General features: G+C 41.4%; 1 long non-coding RNA gene across 1 annotated transcript in view; it reads right to left on the minus strand.

Moving 5' to 3' along the window:
- Window positions 1-2,808: 2,808 nt before the first annotated feature.
- LOC103277748 (uncharacterized) overlaps window positions 2,809-21,768 on the minus strand; it is an 88,844-nt gene continuing 69,884 nt past the window's right edge. Inside the window, exon 3 of the long non-coding RNA XR_505648.3 lies at window positions 2,809-2,980. This is a non-coding gene — a long non-coding RNA (uncharacterized LOC103277748). The remainder of the gene's footprint in view (window positions 2,981-21,768) is intronic.

Here is a 21,768-nt window from a genome sequence, read left to right on the forward strand (position 1 = left end):
CAGAGCAGCTTCAGGAGTGAGTTCGTGTTTCCAGCCTAGTGTGGACTTCGCAAAGTCCGCAACTCCAGTTCCTTGCCTTGCCTTGTCTAGCCAAGTATTCAAGAAATATCTTGCCTTGTTTCCAGCCTTGGACCCTGCATCTAGTATCAAGCTTTGTTTCTACCTGTGCTGTGGACTTACTTTGAACCTTGGAAAGAATTTGGACGTTTCCCCACTCTATTGCTTGCAAATAGAGTGTGTTTCGGTTTGGATCTACAACTTTGGACTCTAATATAAAATATTGGACAATATAATTTTGGACTATTTCTGACCTTTCCTGAAAGGTCTTTTATTGGACTATATTTCCTACTTGTTTTTATTATTCTTACATATTTCCTTAATAAAGATATTAAATAGTTATTGGCCTCTGTGTTCGGTTCTTAGTGCTCCGTTGCCTAGGGCGTGACAGCCAGATTGTATTCATTTTCACAGTTCACAGCAACACAATAATAATAATAATAATAATAATAATAATAATAATAATAATAATAATAGTAATTATAATGAATTTGGTAATACACACTGCTTCACTCCCTTCTCAGCTTCCTTTCTGGAAGAATCGTTTTTTGGGAAATGTTAGCTGGCCCTGATAGTTTCCTTTGTGGAATTTCCAATTTCCCTGCTTTCAGAGTGTTGTTCTTTATTTCCTGTCCTGGTTTTAGAGATTGTATTATTCTGTATTATTCTATCACAGTAATTATTTCATATTACAGTAGAATCACACTTATCCAACATTTGCTTATCCAATGTTTTGGATTATCCAACGCAGTCTGCCTTTTAGTAGTCAATGTTTTTGTAGTCAGTGTTTTAAATTCATTGTGATATTTTGGTGGTAAATTTGTAAATACAGTAATTACTACATAGCATTACTGAGCATGGAACTATGCTTTCTGTCAAATTTGTTGTATAACATGATGTTTTGGTGCTTAATTTGTATAATGATGACCTAATTTGATGTTTAATCGGCTTTTCCTGAATCCCTTATTATTATCCAACATATTCACTTATCCAATGTTCTCCCGGCCTCTTTATTGATAATATTATATTATCTATATCTACTGTATATTGATAATGTTATATTATCTGCTTAGAACTGGATTATAATGAGGCCTGTTCTACACAGCTGGATAAAATACACACTGAAGTGGATTATATGGTAGTGTGGAGTCAAGATAATCCAGTTCAAAGCAGATAATATAGGATTCTAAATGGGTTATATAGCTGTGTGGAAGGGCCTTGAGTGTACACTGCCATATAATCCAGTTAAAATCTGATAATCTGTGGAAGAGGCCTAAGTGAGGCCTAACTGTTCCTGTCCCCTGGGCTGAGTAGGTTGCTGGGAGACCAAGTGGGTGGAGCTTAGCCTTCTAACTGGCAGCAATTGGATAAAAACAATTATTCCTCTCCCTGTAATTAGGACTTTATTTTTCTTTTCTTTTTGTTGTATCAACCTAGAGCCGTGGATGATGAGTTGTCAAATTTCGAGGTTGGGGGGCCTGTAATTTTGTTGTTTTGTCCGCTGCCCTGATTCCATCATTCATTCATATATATATATATATATATATATATATATATATATATATATATATATGGCTTGCAAATATTGTAGGGGAAATGCACACACACACACACACACACAGAGGGGATTTGCAAACGTTTCAGGGGGAAATGCATATGTGAAATTAGTGACTATAATTATAGATCTATATCTACCTGTGCATTGTTTATATAAGCATTGAATGTTTGCCTATGTTGGAAGCCGGCTTGAGACCCCATGGGGAAATAGGGTGGGATATAAATAAAATTTATATTATTATTATTTTATTATGACACAGCAAACAAGATAGATATGCTGGATTTCGTTTCACAAAATCACAAGTCGAACACTTCCCAAGTGTCTAGGACTGTGTGATGTATTTTCGGATGATGCGTGCAGATCCCAGTAGGGTGGCCTTTTGCAGTTGGCAGATCGTAATTTTGTCAATGTCTATTGTTTCCAAATGCCGGCTGAGATCTTTTGGCACGGCACCCAATGTGCCCATCAGCACCGGGACCACCTGTACTGGTTTCTGCCAGAGTCTTTAAAATTCCATCTTGAGGTCCTGATAGCGGCTGATTTTTTCCTGTTGTATTATTATTATTATTATTATTGTTGTTGTTGTTGTTGTGATGATGTTATTGTAGATACCATATTGCTTTTGTTGCCCCTACTTTTCCACTTATAGAGCTAGTTTATTGTTTTTCTTTGAAATACGGTATATTCAAAAACATTTAACTTACTGATGCCTCGATTAATGAAATTTTATTGGTATCTATTTTTATTTTGAAATTTACCCATAGCTGCTGCATTTCCTACCCTCAGCTTATACTCGAGTCAATAAGTTATCCCAGTTTTTTTGTGGTAAAATTAGGTGCCTTGGCTTATATTCGGGTCGGCTTATACTCGAGTATATACGGTACCGTCTTGATGCATCTATTATTCTATGATTGTAAGGCTTTCAAATGAAGAGTATCCCTTTTTGTTAATTGACTTCTTAATGATCAGGACAAATCCAGTAATGTAGAATATCTGACAGGATGCCTTGAAAAATATGCAGCCTTCCTGGTGGGATGAACTAAAATGTGACAGAGAGACTGTCCATTAATCAGAAGTTCTTCATTTGAAAACCTTCATGTGGGAATTAATGATACTACCAGAAATAACTTCCATTGTTTTGCAGTATCTAAAAGGTTCTGGGTAAGAAGCTGAATAATTCCAGGGACACAGGCTCTTATTTCATCACTTCTTTACATTGACAGAGAAGAGAGAGAAGAATATTAGAACTGAATAACTGGCTCCGTAGAAAATGTCATCAGGAAAGATATCTCTTGATGGTGCTGTACATCTAGTGAAAATGTTCTCTCTGGACATCCAGGTACAGCTGAACTGTGTTTTTGAAACCTGCGAAGGAGGAATGAAATGGAAAAAGGAATGTGAGAAATCATCTAGATTCTAGAGACTAACACAGTGGTTCTCAACCTGTGGGTCCCCAGGTGTTTTGACCTACAACTCCCAGAAATCCCAGCCAGTTTATCCACAAGTTGAGAACCACTGGTCTAACAGGTGAATAAATATGCCTGTTTGCTGAGGAGAATGAAAAGAAGGAGATGTTTTTGATACAGTGGGGTCTATTAATGGAGTCTCTATGCACATATATAGTGAATATCTGAGTAGAGGATAAATGAGGATGCATTCTTCATTTCTTTTATACTGATTTTAAACAACAAGTCTGAAAAACAGGGTGCCTGCCATAGATGTGGGCGAAACGTCAGGAGAGAATACTTCTGGAACATGGCCACACAGCCCGAAAGACATACAACAACCCTGTGATCTCAGCCATGAAAGCCTTTGACAACACAAGTCTGAAAAACTTCACAGCAGATATAAAATATATTCAATTAATTTTATTTAGTAAACATTAGAAATTGAGGTAAAATTCTTAACCCAATCAAAAACAAAGCTTAATAAAAAGTAAGATGAAAGTATCTAACATGATTTTGACTCTCAAAAGCTTGTTCAAAAGAGGAAAGGAATGAGCAGCCTGTTAAAGATGATGAATGCCTTCAGTGGCTGATGCAAATTTCAGATATCCTTTTCAGTTCCTCTATTTACATATATCTGTTTGTCAATGGCTTGTCAGCTATGAAAGATCACCCTCCCCCAAACACAATTTGTTATTGGAGGTGTTTGAGAGCTGCTTAGAGAGAACTTTTCCCAGGATGCTAATGGCACATACTGTAGGTTGAAGACCAGAAAGTTGATACTATCCCCTCTAATTTTCTGTGTGGAGACAGGTTTTCTCTACCTCTGGGGCCCTTCTATACTGACATGTAAAATCCACATTATCTGGTTTGAACTGGTTAATATGCCAGTGTATAAGGGGCCTGGGATTTGGGGCCCAAACAGTAGTGCTGTTCCTATCAAGTATTCCAAACTACCCAAAGGACATAGGCATACTAGAAGCTGAATAATGTTCACTGCACAAACTTAGAGGTGTCTACTGTTGTATGTCAGTCTGTTCAGTTTGTGTCGGTTCCCCCTGTTCCTGTGCAGCTTGAGTCTGATGATGGGCTTGGACTGGAGTTAAGTGCTGATGAGAGCCAGTGGAGGTGTTGGGGGAAGACCTTTCACTGAATTCTGCAGAGCAGCAGTCTGGTAGTGATTCAGAGGTTGCTTTTTAAATAGGCAGTGATAGTACAACTTTGAAACGTAGGCAGTTTTACAATAAATTTAAGGAAGACTCTGACTGCTCATTTGCAACAGAAGAGAGACAGCAATCAGGGAGCTGCTTGGGATTTTGGAGAAGGCTTTTATTGATTGATGCAGCTTTCAGTTTTTAGTTCAGGCAAATTTGCTTTACCTTCTTGGTCCTGCTTTTAAGTGCTCCGTGTATCCAGGAAACCTGTTTGCTTTTTGGAATTACTTTGTTCAAGTTTTGCCCATTCTGTTGAGTTGCTATGTTTCCTGATTTCTTCATGCCTTGCTCCACGGAAGTTCTACCTTTTGATGCTTTGGATTCATTTGGATTCAAATGTATAGCCAACTTCTGTAGGGAAAAGGTTCGCAAGGCTAAAGCGCAAAATGAGCTCAGGCTTGCCAGGGACATTAAAAACAACAAAAAAGGCTTTTTTGCTTATGTTGGTAGAAAAAGGAAGAACAAGGAGGCGATAGGACCTCTGCAAGGAGAAGATGGGGTGATGGCGACAGGGGACAGGGAAAAGGCAGAACTGCTTAATGCCTTCTTTGCCTCGGTCTTCTCACAAAAAGAAAGCCATCTTCAACCTCAGCAACATGAAATGGATGAAGGATTTGGGGAAATCCAACCCCAAATAGGGAGACAAGTTGTCCAGGAATACCTGGCCGCTCTAAATGAATTAAAGTCCCCAGGGCCAGATCAACTACATCCAAGAGTATTGAAGGAACTAGCTGAGGTTATTTCAGAACCACTGACAATTATCTTCGAGAGTTCTTGGAGAACAGGAGAAGTCCCAGAAGATTGGAGGAGGGCAAATGTGGTCCCTATCTTCTAGAAGGGAAAAAGGAACGACCCAAACAATTACCGTCCGGTCAGCCTCACGTCAATACCAGGCAAGATTTTGGAAAAGATCATTAAGGAAGTGGTCTGCAAACACTTAGAAACAAATGCGGTCATTGCTAATAGTCAACACGGATTTACCAAAAACAAGTCATGCCAGACTAATCTGATCTCTTTTTTCGATAGAGTTATGAGTTGGGTCGATACAGGGAATGCCGTGGATGTAGCGTACCTGGATTTCAGTAAGGCCTTCGACAAAGTCCCCCACGACCTTCTGGCAAACAAACTAGTAAAATGTGGGCTAGACATAACTACAGTTAGGTAAATCTGTAATTGGCTAAGCGAACGAACCCAAAGGGTGCTCACCAATGCGTCGTCTTCATCATGGAAAGAAGTAACAGGTGGAGTGCCGCAGGGCTCCGTCCTGGGCCCAGTTCTGTTCAACATCTTTATTAACGACTTAAACGAAGGGTTAGAAGGCAGGATCATCAAGTTTGCAGATGACACCAAACTGGGAGGGATAGCCAACACTCCAGAAGACAGGAGCAGAATTCAAAACGATCTTGACAGACTAGAGAGATGGGCCGAAACTAACAAAATGAAGTTCAACAGGGATGAATGCAAGATACTTCATTTCGGCAGAAAAAATAGAATGCAAAGATACAGAATGGGGGACGCCTGGCTAGACAGCAGTACATGTGAAAAAGATCTTGGAGTCCTTGTGGACAACAAGTTAAACATGAGCCAGCAATGTGATGCGGCTGCTAAGAAAGCCAATGGGATTCTGGCCTGCATCAATAGGGGTATAGCGTCTAGATGCAGGGAAGTCATGCTCCCCCTCTATTCTGCCTTGGTCAGACCACACCTGGAATACTGTGTCCAATTCTGGGCACCACAGTTGACAAGCTGGAATGTGTCCAGAGGAGGGCAACTAAAATGATCAAAGGTCTGGAGAACAAGCCCTATGAGGAGAGGCTTAAAGAACTGGGCATGTTTAGCCTGCAGAAGAGAAGGCTAAGAGGAGACATGATAGCCATGTACAAATATGTGAGGGGAAGTCACAGGGAGGAGGGAGCAAGCTTGTTTTCTATAGCCCTGGAGACTAGGACACGGAACAATGGCTTTAAACTACAGGAAAGGAGATTCCACCTGAACATCAGGAAGAACTTCCTCACTGTGAGGGCTGTTCGGCAGTGGAACTCTCTCCCCCAGACTGTGGTAGAGGCTCCTTCTTTGGAAGCTTTTAAACAGAGGCTGGATGGCCATCTGTCGGGGGTGCTTTGAATGCGATTTCCTGCTTCTTGGCAGGGGGTTGGACTGGATGGCCCATGAGGTCTCTTCCAACTCTACTATTCTATGATTCTATGTTTTATGCTGAAACCCTAATGGCATTGTTAACTACTCACTAATTTTGGATTGCACCTTTTTGCTTTGCTTTATATATTCTACTATAAACTGCTTGCTGATTTTACCAATTGGGTGTGCTATTTACAGGCAAAGGGATTTCCGGCCCTGGAGTGCAACATCTACTTAAAATTAAGTCATATTTACTTAGATGGATTATATTCCTGCAAAGTATCTAGAATCCCAGACAATTCTAAATCCAAATGGTTGAGTAGAGGCTGTAGCCTAACTCCCTTCCTTACATTCACTGAATTTCACTACTGACATCTCATCTTTAGATTGAGGTGAGGTACTATTCTGCCCCATCACACTGCATCCCTGGCGGAAATGCTCTAGTACAAGTTGAGTATTTGATATCTGAAATGCTTAGGAACAGAAGAAACCTTTTTTTGTATTTTGGAATACTTGCTTCCTTGCTTCCTTCCATGTGGGGAATGCAGGGTGTGGGGCGATGGGTTCTCTATGCTGGATTCACCACAAAGTGTGGTGAATCCAACCATTAATGTGATTAGGTCCTTAAACGTCACTGTCACAGAATTAAAATATTAATTCAAATGTTATAAAAATTTAAGGTAGCTGAATTCATAACATGTTCTAAAGTGTATAGGATAACATGTCCAGGGTGTTAAAATAGTAGAAGGTGAAGGATTGTAAGACCCAAAGACTCACCAATACTTCTTCTTTACTTGAAAGTGATTCCAATTGCTAATTATATTTCTGTAAATGGATGAAGAGGAACCCCGGTGGCGAAGTGTGTTAAAGCACTGAGCTGCTGAACTTACAGACTGAAAGGTCCCAGGTTCAAAGCCCGGGAGCAGTGTGAGCGGCCGCTCTTAGCTCCAGCTTCTGCCAACCTAGCAGTTCAAAAACATGCCAATGTGAGTAGATCAATAGGTAACGGCGCTCCATGCATTTCAGCTTAGAAATGGAGATGAGCACCAACCCCCAGAGTCAGATATGACTGGACTTAACGTCAGGGGAAACCTTTACCTTTACCTTAAATGGATGAAGCCATTGACTAGGATAGGAGGTGATCTGAGTAATGTCAATTTTGGAAAGCAACAAAGAATCACACAATCCTGTCATGGTTGTTGCTTTAACCTGTGGGGTGTTTCTTACCTGCAGGTTATGGAGACAAACACATGCTCAATTTCTTTGAGGTGTGGATACTGTTTTTTTCTCGGTGAGCTAGAAAGATAGAATTTTCTGGTATTTGAGAATGGGATCCATGCCAAGGAAGGAAGATGTTTGCTGTTAAATGTTGCTTTAGAAATGTGACTGAATTCTGTAGGCAGCTATAGTTTTGAGATTTTGAAGTTTATTTGATTTCATCCATTACTGGTAAGCATCCGAATAACTTCATGTGACATGTATGCGGGGGAGTGGGGTAGGCTGTTTGTATGCTATGCAGCAATATTCCTTTCTTAAGTCTTCTTATCCATGGTGTGATTATAGACCATAAAGCAGTTCTTATAGCTGCTATCATAAGCATTTGGCTTAGGGAGGATGCCTTCCTAAGCTTGGGTGGATTTATTCCTGTGTAAACATGCCTAAAATTGTGCCAAAAGCCTCTCATACTGTTGTGCAAATTGTTTCTACTTCATACTATCTTTGGCCATGTTGTTTTCTCATGGGGTTGGAGAGCACTAACACAGTTCATTAACTAATTCTGCAAGGAGAGAAGCAATCTCAGCTCCATGGCATGGTCACCCCATGTTTTGCTGACCTGGGGACAAATGTAATATTTGATTTGACTAACAAAGTTAGGAGAGCAGAAAGAGAATATGCTTGCCACAAACAGCTCTGCCTCTCCATGATACCTCATTTAACATGGTTATATCTATGTGCTTACAAACATATAGGTACTCTACTTCTGTGAGGGCTCAGACCAAGGGTCTAACTGCCTAACAGTCTATTCATCCAATAGCTAATGACTTGCCTATGGGAAGCACACCTATAGGAGAAGCGTACAGTTGTAGAACATTTTTGCACAACTTTTTACACACAAAAAAGTGTTACAGTGTGTTAACAATCATTTGTTTTGTGTACTTTCATAAAAACAAAACCCATTCTTTCTCACTTTTCATTTTGCCTTGAGCTTCTGCAGAGATCTATCTTCATGTGAAATTGAGCAATTTAAAATAGCCACGGATGATGAGATCCGGGCCTTGGATAGCAAAACCAAGTCCCAATAAGTGGAAACCGGTCCCGGCCGCAGGCCACCTATGGATCCATATTTCTGGCAAGACGAAAAAAGCTCCCCAGTGTTCCCCCAAAAATCTACCAAGTTGAAGAAGAAGCCACCGAGGTATTTTATTCAAGTCAGCTGAAGTGATGCCACCTTGCGGTAATCTCCCAAAGTAAGCTGAGATGTGATAACAGTAAAAAACACACATTTTATACAGTATAGTTCTTTGAAATTCCCACTCCCACCCCAGCTGGATGTCACGATCAGCTGGGTGGGATTTCCTGGTGAGGTGGGACTGCGGCACCCGCCAGCCAATCAGAAAGCGTTCCTCACTTCCAATGCAGATTTCTGCTCTCCAATGGCTGACGGGGGGGGGGGGGGGGGTGGAAATTTCAGACAAATAAGACCTAGTTTTATGATTGGATTACATTGTCCCAACTCTGTGTTGAACAAATGGGCCAACAGATCCCATGCAGGTATTGTCTTGGTGATTGGTTTAATGAGCCCCGAACAAGCGGTTCTGGTGACTCTGTACCAGTGTCCATTGCATTTCAAAAGCATCATATTGTTCATAATGATGGGATTAGGACTCCATTCCTGGGAAAGAGGAAATGGCATTGTGGAAGCCCAGACAAGCTATTCTAACCTCAGGGAAGAAAATGCTAGGTGACAAATGTCAATTGATAGTGGCTGCACAAAGAGCGGGTGGTCCAACTCTGGATTCTGTTGTCCTAGGTGCAGTCGGGTCTATGGGGCCAGTAGAGATTGATTGGCCCAAAGATTGAATCTTTCCATGATTGAGATGATGCCCAGGAAAATGGCTGGAGGGAATTTCCTGGGTAAGGAGGTCCTGGTGAAAAGTCAGCCAGAGGTCTTGGTCAGTGGCATACTTCTCCAAAGTTTTATAGGGGGAAATAAAATATAACATATTAATACACACACATGAAGGTCCATGGTTACTGAAGGGAGACCCAGTGAATTGAGGCCTTGGTATCCATGGAACAAACACACAAGGGAACCCATGGATATCGAGGGGAACCCAGTGAATGGAGGCCAGGTCATCCATGGAGGAGAGCTACACCCAAGAGTACTGAAGGAACTAGCGGAAGTTATTTCAGAACCACTGGCAATTATCTTCGAGAGTTCTTGGAGAACGGGAGAAGTCCCAGCAGATTGGAGGAGGGCAAATGTGGTCCCTATCTTCAAGAAGGGAAAAAAGAACGACCCAAACAATTACCGTCCGGTCAGCCTCACATCAATACCAGGCAAAATTCTGGAAAAGATCATTAAGGAAGTGGTCTGCGAACACTTAGAAACAAATGCGGTCATTGCTAATAGTCAACACGGATTTACCAAAAACAAGTCATGCCAGACTAATCTGATCTCTTTTTTCGATAGAGTTACGAGTTGGGTCGATACAGGGAATGCTGTGGATGTAGCGTACCTGGATTTCAGTAAGGCCTTCGACAAAGTCCCCCACGACCTTCTGGCAAACAAACTAGTAAAATGTGGGCTAGACAAAACTACGGTTAGGTGGATCTGTAATTGGCTAAGCGAACGAACCCAAAGGGTGCTCACCAATGCGTCGTCTTCATCATGGAAAGAAGTGACAAGTGGAGTGCCGCAGGGCTCCGTCCTGGGCCCGGTTCTGTTCAACATCTTTATTAACGACTTAGACGAAGGGTTAGAAGGCACGATCATCAAGTTTGCAGACGACACAAAACTGGGAGGGATAGCTAACACTCCAGAAGACAGGAGCAGAATTCAAAATGATCTTGACAGACTAGAGAGATGGGCCAAAACTAACAAAATGAAGTTCAACAGGGACAAATGCAAGATACTTCACTTCGGCAGAAAAAATGGAAATCAAAGATACAGAATGGGGGACGCCTGGCTTGACAGCAGTGTGTGCGAAAAAGATCTTGGAGTCCTTGTGGACAACAAGTTAAACATGAGCCAACAATGTGATGCGGCTGCTAAAAAAGCCAATGGGATTCTGGCCTGCATCAATAGGGGAATAGCGTCTAGATCCAGGGAAGTTATGCTCCCCCTCTATTCTGCCTTGGTCAGACCACACCTGGAATACTGTGTCCAATTTTGGGCACCACAGTTGAAGGGAGATGTTGACAAGCTGGAAAGCGTCCAGAGGAGGGCAACTAAAATGATTAAGGGTCTGGAGAACAAGCCCTATCAGGAGAGGCTTAAAGAGCTGGGCATGTTTAGCCTGCAGAAGAGAAGGCTGAGAGGAGACATGATAGCCATGTACAAATACGTGAAGGGAAGTCATAGGGAAGAGGGAGCAAGCTTGTTTTCTGCTGCCCTGCAGACTAGGACACGGAACAATGGCTTCAAACTACAGGAAAGGAGATTCCACTTGAACATCAGGAAGAACTTCCTCACTGTGAGAGCTGTTCGACAGTGGAACTCTCTCCCCGGGGCCGTGGTGGAGGCTCCTTCCTTGGAGGCTTTTAAGCAGAGGCTGGATGGCCATCTGTCGGGGGTGCTTTGAATGCGATTTCCTGCTTCTTAGCAGGGGGTTGGACTAGATGGCCCATGTGGTCTCTTCCAACTCTACTATTCTATGATTCTATGATTCTATGAGAGGGGCATGAGGGCCATGTGGCCACCAGGGCCGGCTGTGGAGGGTGAAAGCAGGAGAAATGGACTCAAGAGGCAGAAAGAGATACAAAGAAGCAGATGTAGAGAATATCGCACCAAGGTGCATGTTTATTTAGGAGATAGGGAGCAATATAACTAAAAATTGTTTCCTGGGCACTGGTAGCTCTTGCTGGGGCTTCTTCATACCTCCAGACTTATGCAAGCCAATCTATGGAACTCCAGTATTCACATATTATGAGTAAACAGATCACCTTTATTGAAGAAAGGCTGATCACCTCTTTTCTTTAATTTCAAAATTTGGTAAAACATCAAAACATCCGGGCGTCCCCGGGCAACGTCCATGCAGACGGCCAATTCTCTCACTCCAGAAGCAACTCCGATTGCTCCTGACACAATAAAAAAAAAAACCTTACTTGCTCTGGTTAGATGGATTTGGGCAAATCTTTCCACTAGGGGAAAAAAAATACATGCTAATATTCAAATCTTCAATGACTCCAACTGAGAAATTGAGAAAATCATAAGTTTCTTTACACTTTCATTTTCTTTTCAGGAAAATACCTTTCACAGAAGATAACATGCATGGCTCAAAAATGTTTTCTGTAAAACACTATACAGTATAGGAGTTTGATGTCAAATGTAGCCAAGCAGAGTCTCTACCACCTAGATTTCCTGTGGTTCTTCTCTCTCATCCCAGTCTTATCTGTGCAGCTTATTCTATTTACTTTGAAATGAATGCTAGCCAATTCTAAATTAGTTACATTTACAGTGCTTCCTCCATAGTGCAACAAAGCAATTAACTACAGCAAAGTTTCACAAACTGTGCTCCTCCAGATGTTCTGGATTTCAGCTCCCATATTTACTAACAGCTGGTAAGCTGGCTGGGATTTCTGGGAATTGAAGTCAAAAACACCTGGAGGAGCACAGTTTGAGAAACACTTCGCTACAGGATTTATATCTCTGAATTGTACTATCCCACCTCTTTTAACAAATGACAGCAAAATATGTGTAGGAGTTAGTATTAATATTATTGCTGATGAACAGGTGTGAGAGCTTGGTGTGCACAAACACAGACACCTGTTTAAGAATGTTGTCAGCAAACTCTGTCCATCCCTCTTGAGACAAAAAGTAAAACAGAGAATGCTGCTCACATGCTTTTCATAGCAAGTGAGAAATAGAAAAAGGATTTAATCTGAGCTCTTGTGAATTCATGTACAGAAATATGTGGAGGCTGCACTTGCTTTAAGAATTTGGTCTTTGTGAATTTTAATGTGTCCTGACCAGTTTGTAGGGATCAGAGCTCAGTTGTCCATTTCAGTTTCTGAATATTTTGATTCAGTTTTTAGCTCCAAACACACCACAGCACATCATAAATGTCATCAATGTGTATAGAGATATGTTCAGAGATATTCAGAGATATGACCAAATATATACTCAAATGCCAGGTACTGACAATAAACTGATTTCCCATTCTATAGGGAGACAGGCCTTACTTGTTCATTTCTTGGTAACAATTTCATTTGAATTCTACAGAATATTAGTATAATGCTACTATAAAAACAAAATTCAATGTCAAACGTATCTTCATGATATTGACATATTTTCTTCATATCTATCTATACATATAATAAAAGTGGAAAATGTGTATGTGTGCATGTGGCAGGGGTGTTCACTTGGAGGAGGCAGGACTCTGTGTGAGTCCTGCCTCCACCCACAGTGCTGAGGAGCCACCAAAAGCACTCCCTCCAATGATATTGCAGGTTGGGGAAAATGACCTTGATTTATGGGATTTATAGTTCACCTGCATCTAGAGAATCTGTAACCCCCACTGACAATGGACTGGGACCATACTTGGCACAGAGAAGCCCCATGTACACACTGCAGGGGGTTGGAGGGATGGAAGAGGAGCTACGGTGGAACAATGGGTTAAACCGTTGTTCTGGCTGGACTGCTGACATGAAGGTTGGGTTGCTGATCTGAAGACTGCCAGTTCAAATCTGTGAGACTGGGTGAGCTCCTGTCTGCAAGCTCTAGCTTGCAGGAATATGAGAGAAGCTTCCCAGCAGGATAGTAACACATCCGGCATCCCCTGGGCAACGTCTTTGTAAACAGCTAATTCTCTCAAACCAGAAGTGACTTGCAGTATGTTCTCAAGTCGCTTCTGATATGATAAAAAAGGGTTTGTGGGTGATTGATCTTGGATCTGGGAGTTATAATTCACCCTAATCCAGAGAGCACTGAACCCAGCCAATGATGGATCTCGACCAAACCTGGCACTCAGACCCAACATGGCCAACTGTGTATACAGGCAAGGTTTTGGTGTGATTGACCTTAGAATATGGGATTTATAGTTCACCTGTATTCAGAAAATAATGAACCCAGTAGGTGAGAGATCTTTGCAGAGAGACCCAACATGAACAACTGTGAATACTGGTGGGCTTTGGCAATGATTGCACTTGGTATCTAGGAGTTATAGTACACCTATATAGAGAGAGCACTGAACCAACAACAAATCTGGAGCAAACTTGGCACACAGAATCCTGATGAACAACAGAACATGCTGGAGGCCCTTGGGGGGACTGACCAATCCAGATGGGAGCTGTAGTTCACCCTGCATGCAAAGAGCATTCTGAACCTCACCAATGATGGACCTGGACCAAACTTGGCACACAGAATCCAAAGGACCAACAAAACATACTGGAGAGCTTTGTGGTGAGACTGACCTACCAGGGTGGTAATTCACCCTGTATCCAAAAAGCACTCTTAACAGCATTGATGACAGATTTGGAAGAAACATAGCATACAGAACCCTGGTGACCAATTGAACATGCTGAAGGGGTTAGGAGGGGGCTGACCCCTCGTCTTGGATATTATAGTTCACCCTGCATCCAGAGAGCATTCTGAACCCCACTAATGACAGTTCTGGGCCTTTTTCAAATAACTCAGGCATCGCTGGGTACCCAAGCTAGCAACCAAAGAAAGGGGGCATTTTTTTCTAAAAATGTCTAATAGCTGTTTGCCTTCTCTTGTGTCATGTATTCAGCTGGTCTTGACATTTCACTAGTCTGCATGTCTCCACCAACCATTCTTTCAGTGCGGGGGCAGATGAGTCACACTGGTTTTTTTTGGTGTGTTTTTTTTAGTGTGTGTTTGTTTGCTATTGACAGACTCTATATGAGTTTTTGATCTTTATTCTGAATCATGTCAACCACTTCATCATAGACACAAAGAAAACAAAGTATTATTTAAAGTGGTTTGAGGCCATGTATCATAAAAATATAATCAACTTTCTGGTTTCAAACGAGTTCCCAACCTGTCAATCTAATCCCTCGAACTGCGAAACCAGTTTCTCTCATGCCAGTTGCAAACTGGCCTAAGTGGTTAGTGTAGATGTGCCCTTAGTTCATTTAACTAGGCTGCTTCTGAGAATGAGAGGGAGTAGAGATTAGTGCCATCCAAATGAATATAAACCAATTGCTATGTGAGAAAGACAAAACACGTGACCTTAGAGAAAAATAGTGGTCAGGTTGAGAGGGCAAGCCAGAAGGCTTGCAATGCAAAAAGGAATATGAGGGAGCTGAGAAAAGCTTTATGGCTCAAGCAAAGTTTAAATGGAAGAATAAACTCTCATACAGTCTTTCCAATGTGACTGAACAACCACCTTCCATGACCAAATTTAGTCCTGCAGTTGAGGACTCTAAACCACTGAGGCTATATAACACAAATTAAGACTTCATCAATGGAACAGAGTCCCAAAGGTTGTCTCAGTTTGAACTACAGCATCTTTTGGCCTCATGTTGAAATAAATAACCAAACCAAATGTATATCCCTCTAGAGCAGCAGTTTATTGACCTCTATGTCTTTTAATATGCACTTACTCTCAGGGACAAAATTGGGGCACATGCTCTGTTTTTGATGATTTTGATATTCTTCAAACAATTTTATATGGATTCTTTTTTTTTAAAGTATAGTTTTAACTAACTGTACCCATATGAGCCCCGGTGGCGAAGTGCGTTAAAGCACTGAGCTGGAGACCGAAAGGTCCCACGTTCAAACCCCGGGAGCGGCAGGAGCGGCCGCTGTTAGCTCCAGCTCCTGCCAACCTAGCAGTTCAAAAACATGCGAATGTGAGTAGATCAATAGGTACCGCTCCGGTGGGAAGGTAACAGCACTCCATGCAGTCATGCCGGCCACATGATCTTGAAGGTGTCTACGGACAACGCCGGTTCTTCGGCTTAGAAATTGAGATGAGCACGAATACCCAGAGTCAGACATGACTGGACTTAACATCAGAGGAAACCTTTACTTTTACCTTACCCATATGAGAAGGGTTTTGTGATTTTAGCTCTGCACTGCGGGTTCAGGGCCCTGTTGTGCCTAAGCTCTGAAGCAGACACAAGACAAGATGAAGGCAAGGATCAGAGGTTTATTCATTTTGACCAAAAGTGGATGTCAGGGAGAAAGTACCCCCAAATCATACATGAAGTCAATGGAGACATACAGAGACATTTGTAGAGATTTGACAGCAGTTCAAAAGAATGAACTTTTGCCACTCCAGGTGCTGATTGGTACAAATTATGATCTGTCTGCTGACTGATGAAGGCACACTGCCTGCTGCTGTAACTGATTGGTTCCTTGGACTGGTGAAAAATAAATGGCCATTGTTCAGTTTGAAGCTTGTAGCTGTTTTCTGTACCTGCCTCCTTTAAGTGCTTAAGGGAAGGAATGTGGGCAATGCCCAGGGTTGATGGGTATTAATGGTTTCAATCCGGTCAGCAAGGATTTCACAATGGGTCCTGGCTGAAGAAACAGCTTGATAGTTTCCCCAGGAGAGACAAAGATAGGCAATGGGTGACTTGGTGAACTTTAGAGCTGGCTGGGGATTAATTCATTGTAAGGTGGAAAGGTTCATTCTTGATCATGAAGGATGGGTATCAGGAGATTGTGCCGATAGCCCAGAGAAGTAATGGAACTAGCCCGTATCCTCCCTAGGAGTGCTTGTGCCATTATACATATGAGAAAAAAGCCATCAGCTGGTGGGAGCCTCCAAGGCTAACTGGTCAGATTCCCCCACCCAGGTCACGGATTTTGGGATCTTGGTTTTAGATAACAGGAGAAATGTGGTATGTAAAATGAATAAATGAGTATGGGCAGCACCTTTAAAGTTCTGACCAAGGATACATCTGTACTGTAGAATTAGCAGAATTTGACACCATTTTACCTGTTATGACTCCATGCTAAGGAATCCTGGGAATTGTTTTATGAGGTATTTAGCTTTCTCTACCAAAGAGTAGTTGTGACTCACTAAACTATAAATCCCATTATTCTATCCAATTGAGCTATTGCAATTAAAGTGGTGTCAAACTGCATTGAATCTACAGTATAGATGCACCCTACATTGATTGCCCCACTATCATAGAAGATATTAGACAACACTCTCCTTTTCTTCCTATACATGAATCATTTTTGTAACTGCCCACCTCTTTCTGAAAACTGGAGATATTGCCTTTCTGCCCAGCAAATATATTGGTGAAGGCATTTTATAATAGTGTGAAAAGTGTGCTAAATATCAATAATACATTATCAGGGAATTGTTCTTCTTTATAATTATCTGACACTTGGCTATATTCTTGACACTGCTGATTAACATTTCTTGAAAGGGTAAATATACTCTTGTATCTCCTTTCAAAGCAATCTGTGACATTACTGTTAACATTTAAATGTCTCTCCCTTTTCTATGGTTCTAGTCTTTTCCGATGCATCTTTTGGGAAGCTATTCTTAATCTCAGAGCAGACTGACACAGGCATTTCTGTGGCCTCTCATAGCAGCTCCACTGTGTGATTTTGTCTTCTGATTATATCCAGAGTACTTTCAACCTCCTTGAAAGCAAAAATAAAATAAAGATATCATCAAACATGATAAGGACTCTCCAGTCCAAACTAGGGTAATATTAAACACCAGCATGTTTACTGTCATCTTTCCTCCCAACTGTCATCTTTCCTCCCAAACAATGCCCTTGAGGTCAATATAATCTTATGCTACAGATAATAACTTAAAGGTATAGAGATACACACAGATACTGGGCCATGGAGGATAGTGTAGGCATGAATTATGGAACTTGTATTGGGTTGCATGCAAGGAAATTATGGTGAGAAGAATAAAAGGGAAAATGAAGATCAGCTAACATTGAGGCTCCCGGGAGAACCAGGGCACCTATTGAGGTGGGAGTTGCAGAAGGGGGTTTGGGGGTCGATAGGGAAACATAGGATGAGGAGCCACGGATACCAGGGAAGAAATGACAGATCTCGCTATCCATGGGCAAGGTGAACACAGTTTCTGTGTTAGTGAGTGAAAGGTTTGGTGAATTGAGGGCAAGGCAATAGGGAGAATGGAAGGTGAAGGGAAAATAAAGGAAAATACAGTGTTTTGAGATCTTAGGTTTCCTTAGGGGGGCTGGAGGGTGGTAGAGGAGAGCAGGGTGACTATGGATTGCTTAGTTTGGGAAAGGGTGATGAGTGAGCCCCTTTCTGGGGGCCGCGGTGGGCCATGGGCTATGTGGAGATGCAAGGAAAGGCAAGGAAGCGAAAAGTTAAGGATAGCCTATTTATTAAGGGTTTTAGTCAATAAAATTAATGTTATGTGGGTTTGAAAAGCTTCCTGGGCACTGGTAATTGCTACTAGATACCTCCAGACCTCCGTACATTTGTAATTCATTTATTGAAAAATAAAAAGCTGTGTTAACCTATGGAATGCTCCACCATGGTATTACTGTCCAATTTAAAATTTTGACAGGAGTACGGGAGTGGTCCCATGTTTGATGTCAGTACTTCAAGCCTCTGGTTCTAAATCTGCTCACTATACCTCAGTGGCAAGTGAAGGTGAGAGGTCTTTTAATAGTATCATAAAGGTTTATAAAACTAGGGGAGGTTTATATGCCCAACAGCATTGAAATTGTTTAACGCAAAAACAATCCCGCACTTAGTTTATGGTTCTTTTCTGGGATCTACTTCTTTATCATATGCCCTACTAGAAAGAGTCCAATTCCTAGATCGCTTGTACAGTGGAACCTCAAGAGCATCCCAACTTAAGAGCATTTTGAATTAAGAGTAGTCACTTGGCCTGGGTTTTGCTTTGACATACAAACAGGGTTTTGAGTTCAGTGCCAGAGAGAGTGCTAGCGTGAGAGTACAGGGCTTTAGGGCTTCAAGAGAGCAATCTCCATGCCTCGTGCTTAGTCCACTTCAGGAGATTGCTGTCCGCTTTGCTCTTCTAGCACAGATTTGTGCTTCTACCATTTTAAATTTGATTTTTCTTTTTTATTGTTCCATGTGAATGTGCATTCATACCTTATTTGTTATTTATAGCATATATTTTCTTTTTAAAAACATGTAACAAAAATGAGTGGGGGATTTGGGGGGGCAAATGGATTAATAGCATTTCAGTGCATTTCAATGGGAAAATTCACTTTCTGATAAGAGTGATTTGAGGTAAGAGCTCGGTCATGGAAGAAATTAAACTCTTAACTCAAGGAATCAGGGTACAGCTCCCCAATAATGTTTCTAATTTGTGGATTAGGTTTGAAACCAGGATGCTAAAGGGTGAAGCTCTGATCAGTCTTCAATCTATCAAAAAATGTTGTCACCATAATCCACAAGGCTTTCTACCCCTTGTTCTTCATGACAATTTCTAGTCCAACTGCTGGAAGCAGTCTTAAGAACTGGAACTGCTCTGGGCATTCTTAGGAGCCCTACAACAGATGAGTCTTTCCACTCAATATCTTCCAGCTATGGGAGATGATAGGGACCATGCACTATTCAAACAAAGAATTTTTGCTATGGGAAGGCAAACAGAGCTCATGGAGTCACCTACATTTCTAGCTCCAGAACATTTAAGATGGCAAGTAATTATAGCACCTTATTTTTACTTCCTTGATAACCCCATCCTGATAAGTTCGTTCACTTTGGCCAGATTTAACTCTCTTCCCATCAGGGTGTTAGAGGGCAGGTATAAGAAAATTTTGCTTTGCGCATGCCTACTTGCTGAAATATTCCCTAGAGCATATGCTTTTTAGATGCCCTATTCTATGAAAAGCCTCGTAAAGGAAAACCCAGTCAAGTGCTGGTAGATCTGTCTAGTTCAAAAGTTAAAGATATATTGGACTATATGGTAATGGGCAGTGATCTCAGAATTGCAAGGGTGATATAAAAAGTGGCATATAGCAGTCAGATAGTACAGAACAAGATGTTTTTAACATGATATAGTTTTAAGGTCTAGGTTATCTTTGCAAAACCTATGGTCAGGATAGGGTCTTATAAGTTTCCTTTATATTTGTGTTAAATTTTATATCCTAACCTAATGCAAACACTGTACTGATGTGGATGGATGACTGTAAGGTTCGATTCTATAATGGTTGATTGAGGTCTAAGATATCAAGCAATACAACTCTGTAAGACTATCAATGAAATTGTTGTGTGTGATATAACTAGGAGCTACATTTGGTTTTGGTATTCAGCAAACAAATACATACAAAAGGGATGTGCTCAGAATGAACTGTTTTAGTTTATTTGATTGCTTTTGGTTCTGGATGAAGGATCTCAAAGTTGTAAGGGAAAAAATAGCATTTCCTTGTAAACCCAAATAAGTCTTCCCAACCCTGAGAGAGAAGCCCAAGTCTGATGTGTATTGGTCAACAGGAGTGATTAAAAAGAACCAACCATGAAAGTCATGGAGCCTAAAGGGACCTCATGGGCCGTCTAGTCCAGCTCCCTACTCAAGACAGGATCTCCTCTTTAAAGCATTCCCAGTAGGAGCCGTCCAGCCTCTTTTTTGATCAGTAGTCTTGGAAAGAAAAAGGTCCTGAATGCAAGAAGTCCCCCACCACCATCTCACACACACATGCTAAACGGTAAAGGTTTTCCCCTGACGTTAAGTCCAGTCATGACCGACTCTGGGGGTTGGTGCTCATCTCCATTTCTAAGCCGAAGCGCCAGCGTTGTCCGTAGACACCTCCAAGGTCATGTGGCTGGCATGTCTGCATGGAGCGCCGTTACCTACCCTTACAGTAAAGCTGGGGATTTGAGAGCAGGTCTCGGATGGTGGAGAGGGAGGCTAACATTTGTAATTTTCCTCTCTGTTTTATGGCCTCATGCATTTAGAAAACCAATAAATTCATTTAGGTACACCCCTGCCTTAAGTTATATTCTCTGCTTTCTAATGCTTCCACAACAATTCATTCAACTGCTCCACATGAGCATTGGACAAAAACTCTGGAGACCAAGGCTCAGATCTCCCTGGGACTGGCCATGGAAACCCACTGGATGACTTTGGGTAATGCAAAACCCCTCTGAACAAATCTTGCCAAGGAAACACTTTGATAGGGTCCCTTGGAAATGACTTGAAGGCACAGAACAAGGACAGCAAAATGAGATGGTGTTGGGGTGGCCGGTGTGTGGGCCTCTTCCCTATTTCAAGGCCTCTGTGCATTCAGAAAACCACTTGACTGCTTTAGGACTGCTTGCCTAAAGTTATATATCTGTACTTTCTGGCAGTTGCACAGGATTTCACTCAACAACTATTAAGTACAAAGAAATATAAGAGTCATTTAACCATAATATGATGGGTTATTTTAACGAGAATGTTCAGATTTATGGATTTATTCACATTTTTACGTCCAATTTGTAGCCATTACTGTGTTGTCCTAGGTTTTTCCTTTGATTTTATTTTTATGAGTTCTGCACTTTTTCTATCTTTTGTAAAGTAAGTCACCTCATTCTTTTTACTTAAGGTACGGTAATTGTTTAACGAAAAAAACCATTTCGTTTTTGTTTTGTACCACAGTTAAGCATTGACCAATTCACTTTTCTTTTAGAATATAGCATATCAAGCATATGAAGCAACTCCAAGTTTGTCTACTTTTTAAATCCCACTTTAACAGCTTATGTCTAATTCTGAATATTTTAGAAATTATGGCAATGTTTTTCAAAGAGTATGAGGCAGTTTCTGCCTCATGCTCGTTATCTTGATCAGTGAACATGAGGAGAGCTTTCTGAAAATTGCAGCTCCACATGAGCAAATGTGAAGGCAGCAGTTACCGTAGCAACGGGAGCCTTGCAAAAACTCTTGGTACGGTTCTGTTGGTATGCGTCACCAACTGGTTAAAATAGCAAAAAGGGAAATGAGCTCCATCCCAGAGCATCAGACACAAAATATGGCAGGACAGTTAGAATTTTTTTAGATGGGGAGCTATTTTGTTCAAATGCAAATCAGTGAGTTTCATGATAAATAGCCAAAAGAAGTGGAACCCCCTAATACAGCGGCACAAGACCAAATGTAACATGAATGGTACATTTTATAGTATTTTATAGGGAGCGGCCCAGATATAGTCATTGCCCAAAGCAAACACATTTAGAACACATTTCTTGGATACACATGTTTACCTTCAAGTC

Source organism: Anolis carolinensis, chromosome 2 (genome assembly GCF_035594765.1).
Source record: "Anolis carolinensis isolate JA03-04 chromosome 2, rAnoCar3.1.pri, whole genome shotgun sequence".
Taxonomy (NCBI): Eukaryota; Metazoa; Chordata; class Lepidosauria; order Squamata; family Dactyloidae; genus Anolis; species Anolis carolinensis.